Source organism: Camponotus floridanus, unplaced genomic scaffold, assembly GCF_003227725.1.
Source record: "Camponotus floridanus strain SB8 unplaced genomic scaffold, Cflo_v7.5 scaffold106, whole genome shotgun sequence".
Lineage (NCBI taxonomy): Eukaryota > Metazoa > Arthropoda > Insecta > Hymenoptera > Formicidae > Camponotus > Camponotus floridanus.
Genome location: NW_020229222.1, coordinates 498,831 through 510,795, shown reverse-complemented (window position 1 = coordinate 510,795; position 11,965 = coordinate 498,831). Strand labels below are relative to the sequence as shown.

The following is an 11,965-nucleotide window of genomic DNA, read 5'->3' as shown; positions in this document are numbered from 1 at the left end:
CTTTCGATTTAATTTAATACTTTTATACAAAAAATAATGAGAGAAATCAATTGGTGTAAAGAAAAAAATAGTTTCTTTAAAAAAAAAATATGTAATTTGCAATTAACAATTTTATATTTTTTCTTAAAAACAACTGTATGTTTTCTTCATACCAATTGATTCCTCTCATTACTTTGTACATAAAAACATTAAGGTAAGATAATCGAAAAATGAATATTTTACTAGATATTTTATGGTTTATGTAAAATTAAGAAATTATTTCAACCCTCATAACTCAAAAAGTACTCAATGAAGAAATATTTTATTATAGTGTTTTGGAAAGCTCTCGAGGTCAGCTACAAGAATATGTAATAAAAAATAAGGGATGCCATTTAAAAAAATTGAGGTAACCTTCATGTGACCTTCAAATAACTCTTCAAGGTCAAATCAATGATACCCTCTTATGGCCCCCTCGAACCATACAAAACATGTCTGAACCATTTTTCTCTAAAATCAAAAATGAGAGATATATTTGGGGTGGACACTTAAAATGGGACACCCTCTTACGGCAGGGGCCAGTCTATTCTATAAGTCTATAGATTTGTTCACGTCGCATGCCCCAACATACTCCTATTCACTCCAATACGCTCCAATACGTTCGCGTCACCGGAACTAATATGACGACTAGGTGTTTGCGTCGCGATAGAACATACTCTAAGGAGCAATTAGGAGCATGCTCCATGTGCCTCACCTTCGAAGGTGATGCAGTTGGGGCAAATGTGCGCGCATGCGTAATATATAAAATATGAATTGATGAATGGCTGCAAAAGCATCAAGATCATCGACATATAATACACTGGACTGAGCATCGCGATAGACAGGCGAGCGCCCGCTATAGAGAGAGAAGTACTACAGGGGAGGCCTATGTCTGTCTTGCTAGTATCTCATTGGTAATTTTGTTTCCCGCCTCGATGGGCGGAAACCAAAGTTATCACCAACCAAAGTACTTCTCTCTCTACAGCGGGCGCTCGCCTGTCTATCGCGATGCTCAGTCCAGTGTATGGCTGCGTTCCTTTTGGACGCTTACACGCTTAAAGCGCTTATAAGCATTGCTTACGCTGTTCCCTTTGAAGTTATAAGCGCTTATAAAAGCATTTATGACGTCACTGTGACGTCATAACTCGTGCTCACAAAAGCTTATCTCATCGAAGTAGGGCAATAAAAGCGTGAGCGCTTATAGCACATAAGCATTGAAACGGTACGCACGTGTTCTGTGTAAATTAGAAAAATGGACATTCCGAAGATATCAGTTGATATTGAAGATGGTGAAACCAACAAAATTTATACAATATTAGTAACAGTAGAAGAAGTCAAACGTTTAGAAACTGGTAAGTTTATCATTAATATTTATATTATTCAAAATTTATATTATGTATTAATATAATAAAGTGGAATGAGGTTATGTAGACTTTTCTTTTTCTATTTTTCTGTTAATTAATAATATTCATGTAATTTTCATATCACTTTAATAATTATTATTTTGTTCTTTATAGATTACATTTTTGCAGCTCAAAAATTAGCAGAGGCGATAAATGAAAGTGCTAAGTTGATTAAAGTTTCTGCGTCTAGTAATGGTTTTTATACAGATATTTACTTTTTATACAGGGTGGGGAAAAAGTATGGAAGCAAACAATTATTTCCGAAACTATTCATTTTTCGACAAAATGTCTTAGACATAATTTTTATGGTATGAAAAGATGTATTATGTGGCATAGACGGCATGACCTTGAAATGACCCTTACGAGCTGCATACAAATAACGTAAAAAATTTCAAATGGAACTCGTCAGTTTTTGTTACAGATTCTTGTAGCTGATGTCGAAACGTTTACAAAACACTGCATATGAGCCCCATTCCCTTAAAAACACTCCCAGTTACGAAACAATTGTGATAATTCGTATCGACGAAATTGAAAATGCAGCTCGTAAGGGTCATTTCAAGGTCATGCCGTCTATGCCACATAATACATCTTTTCATACCATAAAAATTATGTCTAAGACATTTTATCGAAAAATGAATAGTTTCGGAAATAATTGTTTGCTTCCATACTTTTTCCCCACCCTGTATAATAAATTTTTTTACATAATTATAAATTAATTAATTAAGAAAAAGATGTAGATGTATATAATTTTTATAAATTTATTGTAATTTTATATAGATAACAATGTTTTACATGATGAAAGCAATGAAATTGTCGAAAATGGAAATGGAAATAAATTATCGCAGGGAATTCAAGATGAAGAAGTTGGAGGTATTTTTTAAATGTCCAATTTGTATTTATGTATATGCATGTATAAAAAATTAGTTTAATATAAAATTTTTTTAATAAATTTGTTTTAGTTATGTTTAAATGGCCTCATGAAGCAATTCTCTTGTTAATTGATGAATACAATCTGCGACAAGATGACTTCACTTCTGGAAAAATGTCACATAAAAAAATATGGGCATTAATTGCAGCAGAAATGATTAAACATGGCATAATGTTACTGGGCCGCAATGTTTATCTAAATTTTCTGGTTTAAAGCGAACTTACAAATCTATTAAAGATAACAATAAACAATCTGGAGCTGGAACAAAAACATGGCCATATTTTTCTGTTATTATTATTAAGTTAATTGATAATATGATTAAGTAAAAAAAATTTAATTATTTTAATACTAATAACTTTTTTCAGCATATGGATAACTTACTCCATTCAAAACCGTATATGTCACCTCTAACGACTGTGTCATCGACAGGAAAAAGAACTGATGCAGAAAACAGTAGTCTATCTAGTGCTGAGAGTTCAGAAAATGAAAAGCCTATATACAGTAAGTTAGCAGCTTTATGTAATTACAGTCAATATTTTAATTAGTAACATATTGTAACATAGGTTGTAATTTTTTTTAGAAAAACCTCGACTAATGTCTTCTGTGGAACAATTAATTGATGATTTAAGAACTGACAGAAATGCGGCCGAAGAAGCTATGGAAAGACGTCACAAAGAAAATATAGACCTACGCCAGCAATTTCTTCATTCATTTGAAAAAATGATCGAATTTTTAAGTAAGAAATAACTTTATTTAATAAAAGATTTAAAGTTACTTTAATTAATATAACTATACTTAAAGATTACTTATAACTATACTAAAGACTTAAAGTTACAGAGTTACAAAGTTTAAAGACTTATAAACAAGTTTATTTTATTATTTAGTTTATTATTTACAAAATCAAATAGTTTGTCAAAATTGGTGGTTGTGAGAAAAAATTCTAATGATTGAGAGTACAAATTAGGCAAAAAGAAAACCACACAGTATAGATGTCAAAATCACAAAATGTTTAAAAATAATAATACAGAAATAAATCAAATTAATCAAACCCCATTAATGCGTCCAAATTCAGATGGTAGAAACAGTAGTGTAATAGAGACACATTAAAGAGTAAAATTCAATAAGACAAATAATTATCATAAAAACAGTTAAAGTCCAAAAAGTTAAATTCGCAAACGTTTCGATCAAATCCAGATCATTTTCAATGCGGAAATAATATTCATATTACAAGTGCAATTAAATTAAAATAATAATACAAGAACAGATGACAAAGAATAATAATCGCTCGCAACGGTTAACGTACAGATTCAAATCGTGATCCAAGGTGAAACGCAAAAATAAATGCTCGTGGTCGATATCAATACTACATAAATATGACACGAATATACACATATTGGTTCTCGAAATTTATAATTAAGAAGTAAAAGAATAACGTTGACGAATAGCAATAAATGTTTGTGTAAATGTCCGCAAGCCTGCATGTTACTCACCAATGCGAAGCACATAGATCGTGGCTGTGTAGAAAAAGCGTGGAAAGAAAAAAGTTGGTATGCGCGTAGAGGACAGAGATACCGCATACGTTCCACAATTCGTATATTGTTGCAAAGTTCCTTATAATGCAATAAAAAATTTTTTGTTCCAAATCCAAATAAATTGCAATCTGAAAAATAAAGCAAGCAGAGCAACACGCATTCTCGCAAAACACAGACGCAAGCAGTGCAAATTAAAAGCAAAGATAGCCAGAAAAATTGTTAGAGAATAAATTAATGTGACAAATAAATTTTTTGAGTAAAATACGTACAAGCAACTACGAGATAACGGAGTAATCGCAATGATAGCAGATCAGAATTATTGAAAAGATGCAAACGTCGTGTATACCAAACGAGGTGACGAAAAGTACTGAGACGCGTGATAATGGAGAGCCAGGCATGCCGATTCGATGGAAAGGGAAAGGGAAGAGGAGGGGGGGAAGGGGGAATTTCAGGAACGGATGATGGAGAAAAATAAATTGGAAATAAATTATATTAAAAATGCAAGGATTTTATGATGGGAAGATAAACATTGTCAAATTTTTCCGTATCACTCTGAACGTTAAGACCGTTGTTCTGTCGTATAATATGGATCATTTCAGAGATAGTTCTTCTAACAAATGAAATATCTTGATCCAAAATTTTCACATCATTCCATGCGAAATCATGTCCCATAAGTCTATGTTGAGATAAGACAGATAGATTTTCGAAAGGCCGATCAATATTCGATTGATGCTCGCGGACACGAGTAGAAATCTTTCTGCTCGTCTGCCCCACATACGATGCCGAGCAATCCGTACAAGAAATTTTATATACAACATTTGATTGATAATCCATTGGCAGAGGATCTTTATACGTTTTAATGAAGCAGTTCAATTTGTTCAAGAACACGTGGGCCAGGGATTTATTAAGATTGCCCACAATATCTTTAAAATGTTCGGAAACTCCTTTAATGTACGGAATAACAAAAAATGATTGAGTTGGAGAAGGAGAGGGAAGGATAGAGGATGTGACCTGAGGAGCATGGTGATTATGAATCAGCAACTTGATTCTGCCCGTTATGGTATTAAAGATAAATTTCCCCGGATAACCATTATTGGAAAGGATCTCAGAAATGATGTTAAAATTCTTCTCATGATATCTGGGATGTGACAGTTTAAAAATTTTATCAGTGAGTCCAATGATTACTCCTTTTTTATGCGCCAACGGATGTTGAGAAAAGAAATTAAGAAACCTACCAGAAAAGGTGGGCTTCATATACCAGTCAAACTCAATATGATTGTTATTGATAATAATCGTCACATCTAAAAAATTGAGACGATCATCATTGGCAATCTCCATGGTGAATTTCAACCTATCATGAAAAGAATTAAAAACAGAATTTATGAGGTTCAAAAAAGAAGCAGGAGCAACCAAGGCAATGTCGTCCACATATCTGAAGTAAAAAGGAAGGTGAAAAGGAAGTTGTGAAATAGCCTTTTCTTCAAGATCTTGGAGAACGAGATCCGCACAAATGGGAGAGAGAGGTGAACCCATCGGTGTTCCAAAAATCTGTTTATAAATTCTATCATTGAAGCTGAAAAAAGTAGAATTGAGAACCAATCTAAGTCCAATAATAAATTCAGAAAAAGGGATCTTAATTTTGTTTTTAATTAAATGCCATCTCCTACCGACACTTCCAATGACAAGATCAGTAGGAACATTGGTGAATAAAGAAACCACATCAAGTGAAATGAGTTTCAGATGGTCGTCTACATAAAGATTGGGTACATCTGGATTTGATCGAAACGTTTGCGAATTTAACTTTTTGGACTTTAACTGTTTTTATGATAATTATTTGTCTTATTGAATTTTACTCTTTAATGTGTCTCTATTATATTACTGTTTCTACCATCTGAATTTGGACGCATTAATGGGGTTTGATTAATTTGATTTATTTCTGTATTATTATTATTTTTAAACATTTTGTGATTTTGACATCTATACTGTGTGGTTTTCTTTTTGCCTAATTTGTACTCTCAATCATTATTATTTACAATTTATAATTATTTACATATTTACAATTAACAAATTGAATATGTGATAATATGTATGTATATTGCATAACAACGATTTGTTTCGCGACCTCTCCTGCGAGGCAAGGAGAATATAGAGAAATGTTATTTTTTCGCGGAATAAATCGTTGTCGCGCAGTATACTTGTAATAATACGTGCAATAAGAGAACAAGAAATAATAATAGAACATAACGTAATATTCTATTACTATTTTTTTTGCATAAATGTGATATTAGCATACTAGTAATAATGTGATACAATAAATAAATGTAACGTACATACAAAAAGTAATCATAGAATACTACGTTCTATTTTAGACACTATATTATAATACTATATTATAACACTATAAATACATTATAAAAAAACTAATACATTATGAACATGTGATAATTATTTAAAAGAAAAATTTTTGTATTATTGTAGTGTTTTTATGCATTTCGCATAAATAAATTATCACAAATTGCATCACGTTTTGTGTTACCTGTATTTCCTCTCTCTCTTTGTAGGTTTCTTATTAATATGTTATCGTTTTCTATTAAGTCTGTTTCTATAAGAAAATCGTCATGATGCAATAAACAGATATTATGCAAAACACAACATGCAATAATAAATTCAGGAATCAAGTCTACACGTTCCATTTCGAGTACTGTTAGTAAGCTTCTAAATCTTCCTTTTAGTAAACCAAAGGCACGTTCAATAACAATTCGAGCAGATGAATGACAAAAGTTGTAGTTCTTTTGTTTGTTTGTTAGATGCCCATTATCCCGATATGGTGTCATTAAGTGTTCGTGAAGAGAGTAAGCTGAATCGCCTACTAAACAGCTGTTATTGGGAAATTTTTCTACATCTTCTAAATAATTATAAACTTCAGATAAACGAAATATACGTTGATCATGGACAGAACCAACGTGTCCAGCAAGACAGTAGTAGGGTAACAGGGCCGGTTCTAATCCAGGTCCTCTCAGGGAGGTGAGGTGCGAGGGGATCTCGGTGGAGCGGGGGTATGACGTCACGCGGGATTTCGGTGGCGCGGGGGATTGCAGGGTGGGGGACGCACGTGTTGGATGTTTTATGACAAGCATAAACAAAAAAAGAGCGGTATTCTTTTGACGAGGATTTTGGGCCTAACCGAAATCATTTTCCCCTTCTTTTTTATTATTTTATTTTATTTTAAGAAAAAATTTAACAGCATCGATGTTCGACTACTGTGTGCCCTTGCCGCGCGTGTGAGAGAGAACGATGATAGTGCGAAAAGAACGCATACGAGAGAGAGAGAGAGAAAACTATACTTATAATAACGAGACTTAAAATTAATGCGAGAGCGCACGAAGGATTGGAGCGAAAGGGAAAGGCGTGTAAATAATTGCATTTTTTCGTTACAATTAAAAATATATAGTATAATTTATTTAAATGTGCGAGTTATAAAAAAGTATACAATATAAAAGTATATAAAAATATCCATTATAATATATATAAAAATATCCAATATAATATATATAAAAATATTCAATATGGAAGTCGCAGGGGGATAGAGGGGACCGCTCCTGAAACAGAAGAAAACATATACATTTCATTAGTTTAAATTATTTAATAATTTATTTTAAGATATTTTTGATATATAATAAATTAAAAGATACTTACAAACACTACATGTTATCCATGGCCCATCTATTTTAATGTTTGCAAAGAGAGCACATGTCGCACGGCATTATTTGATGTAAAGATTTCCCGCACTCTTTGCAGGACATATCGGTCAAATGTTGATAATTAATACATTGATGTACCCGAACAGAAGTAGCTTGTACAAATAGAAACGATAGTCGGAGAAAGCATTCAACGCAATATTTCGATCCATTTTCCTCATAATAGCATGATATACAACATATTTTTATTTCTTTAATGTTAATATTTCGGATAAGTGTAAATGTCGTTGTTTCTTTTGCAATAATGTATCACCATCTTCACTATCGTCACTATCGTAGTCACTGTCTGTCAAGGGTTCTATTTCTATATCAGACCCATCCTCGTCTGATAATTCATGGAGATCACCAATATTCATCTCTCTCTCCTCTCTCTCTATCTCCATCCTCTCAGCCACAACTGGATCCATATCGTAATCATCATCGATGAAAATTACGTTTTCTCCAGCCATTGCACAAGATTACCGAAACACAGAAGAGCAACGAAAGAAATGATACTCTAGTGCAGCAGACTCCTCTTCGTTTTTATATATTTTTAACATAAACAATATATAGCGGTATTCCTTGGAAGAGGATTGCATCTTAGGGCCCAACCTTTTTTTCTTTTCTTTTTTCTTTTCTTTTTTCTTTCTTTTTTCTACCGATGTTCATGCTTTTTCTGCGTTGTATCTTCGCTTCCCACATTCAAAAGATGAGAAAGGATTAAATATAAGGACGAAATATATATAAGGAGGAGGAGGAGGATTGAAATATATCAAATCATAGTATGGAGGCGTGGGGGACGCTTGGGGACATGTTGGATGTTTTTTATCACACAAGTATAAAATAAAATAAAAGTACAATATTACATAAGTCGATGTCCGGCTGGTAAACAGCGGTATTTGAAGAGGATTGGATATTAGGGCCGACCCAAAATTATTTTCCATATTTTTTCTTGGAAGAATTGCAATGTGTCAGCGCCGATTCGGCTGCTTTGTGCTCTTGCCACGCGTGTGAGAAAGAACGAATTTTTTTCTGAGATGTAAATAAAAAATGATTATTACGATACACCATACTTATTTATTTTACACAAAGATAAAAAGGTTTAGATGAAATACAGGGATGATTGAAGCGCATCAAGTCACTGTGATTTAAGCGCATCGACACGCCGGTTGTAGGAGAGTATAATGGTGTCCTGTTAGAAAGATTTTTACGCGATTTCACGTTCAAGATAGTGAACGGTGTATTGTTTATCGTGTGTATGCAAAAATCACGTGCAAGTGCTCCGTAGAAAACTGTGACATAGTGTAAAAAAAGACAGGAAGAAATGGAAAACATCGAGCAGACTGAACGCGATCTGGTGGAGCGATCTCGCCAAATTGTCACCTTGGGCGAGTATTTTGCATGGCTGCAACGTTGCGAGGAATTGATCAAAGAGCTCGAAAAACGCAGTCGTGTTAAGCGTCCGCGACTCTCGATCGGAAATAGACAATCTCTGGTGGCTAAAATCGCGCGACTCGAAGGTGCAAAAACTCGATTGCAGAGACGATTTATTCCCAGTGGTGGTGATTACAGCGATGATAATAACGCGGAAAGACTCGTTTGGCGAGAGATCGATACCGCGTGTGATAGCCGTATTCTGACAGGTGCTGTGATTAATGCAAACCATATCGAACCTCGTCAATTTCTCGAGGATGCCGAAGACATTGTGCTCGAGCAAATCCAAGACGTTATAAAAAGACACAACAGTGTAAAAGTAAATACAGTGTTTAACGGTGAATTTGTGTCGAGTGATAAGTGTACAAATAAAAGTATAAATACGAAAAAGTATAAACTGTGAACTCTTTCGCACATCAGATTTACGCGAGTGGTACGAGCGCCGCGTTATCGAGCCTACTCTAGCATCGCTGGACGAATTTCAGGAACGCGATAGTAGCTGGGCATTGTCGTGAATACAGAATTTGACTGTGAATATTAATAAATATAATCCAATGCGTGCGGGATGTTATATTAAATTGCCGCGAGAGATTGCGACGAAGAGAGCGGTGATTAACGTACAGTCTAAAGACAATGCATGTTTCGCGTGGGCAGTGGTCGCCGCTCTATATCCCGCAGAAAGAAAGGTGAAACGGGAATCATCGTACCCACCTTACGCGGCAGTGCTGAATCTCCAGGACATTGAGTTTCCAGTGACTGTGAATCAAATTAAAAATTTGAACTCGCAAACAATATCTCGATCACAACGTGTACAGCATCGAGTAAGAGAACAACATTGCCCCGGTATGTCTTTCGGAGCAGAAACGAGATAAGCATGTGAATCTGCTATACGTGGAAAACGGTAACAACAGCGTCGGATATTTCGCGTGGATCAAGAATCTATCGCGACTTGTCGGTTCACAGTTGAGCAAAAAAGATCACAAGAAATATATCTGTGACCGGTAAGTTTAATTTATATAATTCAAATAATTATAATTTATATAACAAATTGTTCAAACCTTAATTAAAAGAAATTTTTTCTTTTACAGATGCCTGCATTATTTTAGTTTAGATGACAAGTTGCAGTCACATACGGTCGACTGTCGTGAGATGAATGACTGCGCTATGCGATTGCCGAGCGATAAGGACAAGTGGAAATTCAACAACTTCAATCGGAAGGAGCAGATTCCATTCGTCGTGTACGCCGACCTGGAATGGTTCTGACCAAGACGGAGGAAGAACAACAAAAATTGTACCAACATCACCAAGTATTTAGCATAGCTTACTATGTACATTGTTCGTACGACGAATCTTTATCGGGATATCATTCGCGTCATAGCGCCGATTGTATAGCATGGTTCGTCAAAGATCTTAAAAATTTAGCGATTCGCGTTAAGAATATTTTATCGATTAATGTCGCCATGGTAGATTTGACGTTCGAAGAATGGAAAAAATTTTATCATTCAATGTCATATATGCGAGAAACCGTTCGCGCAAGACGATACACGCGTACGCGATCATTGTCATTTAACCGGGCGGTACAGAGATCCCGCGCATTGTAATTTAAATTACATAGAATCTTTTTGTATTCCCATAGTCTTTCACAATTTATCCGATTACGATTCACACTTTATTATCGAGGATATAGCTACGGCGTTCGAAGGGAAAGTCAAGTTACTTCCGATAACGAAAGAAAAATATATATCGTTTACGAAAAATGTTGATCTTAAGGAAAACAATTGGAAAAATCAAACAATTGTAAAATTACGCTTCATCGATTCGTACAAATTTCTTGCGAGTCTCGACAAATTGGCATCATTTTTAGATAAAGATAAGCTCAAAATTATAAAATCAGAATTTCAAAATTTATCAACCGAAAATTTCAATTTATTAATACGGAAGGGCGTCTTTCTGTATGAATACATCGACTCTGTGGACAAGTTGCAAGATATGCGTTTACCACCGCGCGAATCGTTTTACAGCTCCTTGACCGGTGAAACTATATCAGAGAGTGATTACGCGCACGCCGAGAACATCTGGACGCGATTCTCCATTCGAACGCTGGGCGAATATAGCGATTTGTATCTGAAAATCGACGTCTTGTTATTAGCCGATATTTTCGAAAACTTTCGCGATAGTTGCATCAAAAGTTACGGACTCGACCCCGCGTATTACTACACTCTCCCCGGATACACGTGGGACGCCATGTTGAAGCATACGAATATTACGTTCGAGCTGCTTACAGATATCGACATGGTTATGTTTATTGAACGTGGTATACGCGGCGGTCTAAGTCAATGTTCCAACAGATACGCGCGCGCTAATAACAAGTACATGGAGTCGTACGATCCATCGAAACCATCGTCGTACTTGATGTATTTTGACGTTAATAATTTATACGGATGGGTAATGTGCCAACCATTGCCTTATACCGATTTTCGATGGGTCGACGACGTGTTGAATTTTAACGCATCATCTATAGCACTAGATTCCCTTACAGGCTATATCCTCGAAGTCGATCTCGAATACTCGCAACATCTTCACGATACGCACATTGACCTACCGTTTTGCCCGACGCGCGACAAGCCGCCCGGTAAGCGGGAATTCAAACTGCTTGCAACGTTATACGATAAGAAGCGTTACATGATACACTACCGGAATCTACAGCAATATACGCGTCACGGCCTTCGTGTAACAAAAATACATAGAATTTTACAGTTTTTTCAATCTCCATGGCTTCGAAATTACATAGAATTAAATACACAGTTTAGAACACTTGCGAAAAATGATTTCGAGAAAAATTTATACAAATTAATGAACAACGCGGTATTTGGTAAAACAATGGAAATTGTGCGTAATCATGTTGATGTAAAATTA

At 35.0% G+C, this 11,965-nt stretch overlaps 1 pseudogene; it reads left to right on the top strand.

Moving 5' to 3' along the window:
• Nucleotides 1–1,267: 1,267 nt before the first annotated feature.
• LOC112638921 lies at nucleotides 1,268–3,093 on the top strand (annotated as a pseudogene).
• The last annotated feature ends 8,872 nt before the right edge of the window (nucleotides 3,094–11,965 follow it).